General features: G+C 31.8%; 1 protein-coding gene across 1 annotated transcript in view; it reads right to left on the minus strand.

Moving 5' to 3' along the window:
* LOC108725194 (NF-kappa-B-repressing factor) overlaps positions 1–1,965 on the minus strand; it is a 10,232-nt gene that overhangs the window by 6,632 nt on the left and 1,635 nt on the right. The gene's annotated exons all lie outside the window — the stretch shown is intronic.

Raw genomic sequence — 1,965 nt, forward strand, 5'->3', positions numbered from 1 at the left:
CAGCCGTATTAGAATCTCGCGATGTGGATATACCGGAGAGGACGGATTTGAAATCTCGATACCTGCGAATAACGCGATTAATCTAGTCGAAAGGATCTTAGAGATTCCTGATGTGAAACTAGCCGGTTTAGGCGCCAGAGATAGCCTAAGGTAAATTAACAGAAAACAGATATAACATGTTTTAAAACAATACTCTTTGAACGTGCAATCAATAATATCAAAAGTAAACAGCAAGTAATAATATAATAATAATAATATAATATTAACGTTAATAATATAATATTAACGTAAGTCTGTAAGGGCCGACTGAGCAGAATTACTATTATAGATAGATTTTCATTACTTTTGTCACAGTTAAGTATAGGAAAGCAGAAGTATATCACGAAGAGATGAGGTTAAGAACGATATACAGTCTTGCTGTATTTGACTAGTGCCGATTGAGTTAATCGTCGATTAAGTTAATCGGCGTAGGTAACAGTCGTCCTCAATCCCAGTTAATTAATATTACTTATTAATTTTGCGATTTGTAAATTTAGAAATTTTTTTATTTGCTTTGAACGTTGATTCTGCAAAGAAATTTGTTTATTTATTTCTCTTAATCGTATGTAAGTGCGCGTGCGTACCAAACAAAGTAAAACTTTCCGCGGAATAAGTTGCATGTTCATCTTTTTCATTGCTTGTTCTGTTTTATCTGCACTTTTTGAAAAATTCCAGGAACTGTACTGATAGTTGAAAATTTATGAAAAGCTTCAAATTCTTTATTCATGACTTCTGCAATTTTCAATAATTTATCAGAAGGAGTTATTAATCGCCCTTTCGAAATTTTGTCAATCCAATCATCTTTAGAAGTAACAAACATTTCAGTATGTGTTCCCAAATCGTCATAAATATGATTGAACCTGTGAGCAACGTAATCGGCGATATATTTAAGCCCTTCTTGCTGTATAACATCGATGACATCTAATTCTTCAAGTTCTTTTAAGAGATTTAGTTCTTCGGAAGAGGGAATATAGGTAGAGGTGCAAGCGGATGTCGAATAGTCTGTAAAGTAAAATGAAATATAGCAGACATTAAATTGAAATTATTGATAACTTTTTCTGACAGGTTTTTATTAAAATATTTATTTTGATGCACTAGAGACAGTACATATTTCAAGTAAGTAATGGAATGTATTCTTACATTCTAATAGCGAATTCGATTGGACACACTCAGTGCACACACTAGTGTGTTATAAATCAGACAACTCCTTGAAACATTTATGGCGAATTCGATTGGAAGCATTACTGCGCACTGGTGCATATTAAAGCCGTTGTACACTGATTTAATTTGAATATAAAAATGAAATGCAAATATTTCGAATCATGAAATACATATTTTACCTAATAGTACAATGAAATGTATTGAGTATTTCACGATCTAATCGATTTCTGTGTTTATTTATAAACATATCTTTACATTATTTTGTTTATAATGGCTTTAATGTGCACCAGTGCGCATTGAGTGCGTCCAATCGAATTCACTATTAGATACGTTAAGCATACGTACACTCTGATGTTTACCAAGGAAAACAGTAGAGTAAGCAGAAAACAATTTTATATTCTGAATCTGTACATACTATAACATGCATTAAAATAATGTGAAGAGTCTTCCCTTTTATATTATTTCTCTCATCGACAGGATATTTATAATAATATATTTTATATTAAGTCATTATTAAGTATATATAGATCGTATAATTAAACTCAGTTGGATAAATCTATGTAGAATAAATCTATTAAGTCTATTAAGTTACTATTAAATCACTATTAAAACCCATGACTTTTGAATGAATCACTGCAGAATACAAATACAAGGCACAATTGAAACTGGCAACGCTTTCCAAAAAACGATGCAACACTCGACGCAATCTTGCGATTCTACGCATATCACATCTCGAGGGCTGCCATATGACACTACTTCTTTAGA

This window comes from Mycetomoellerius zeteki, unplaced genomic scaffold (genome assembly GCF_001594055.1).
Source record: "Mycetomoellerius zeteki isolate Tzet28-1 unplaced genomic scaffold, Tzet1.0 scaffold328, whole genome shotgun sequence".
NCBI classification, from domain to species: domain Eukaryota; kingdom Metazoa; phylum Arthropoda; class Insecta; order Hymenoptera; family Formicidae; genus Mycetomoellerius; species Mycetomoellerius zeteki.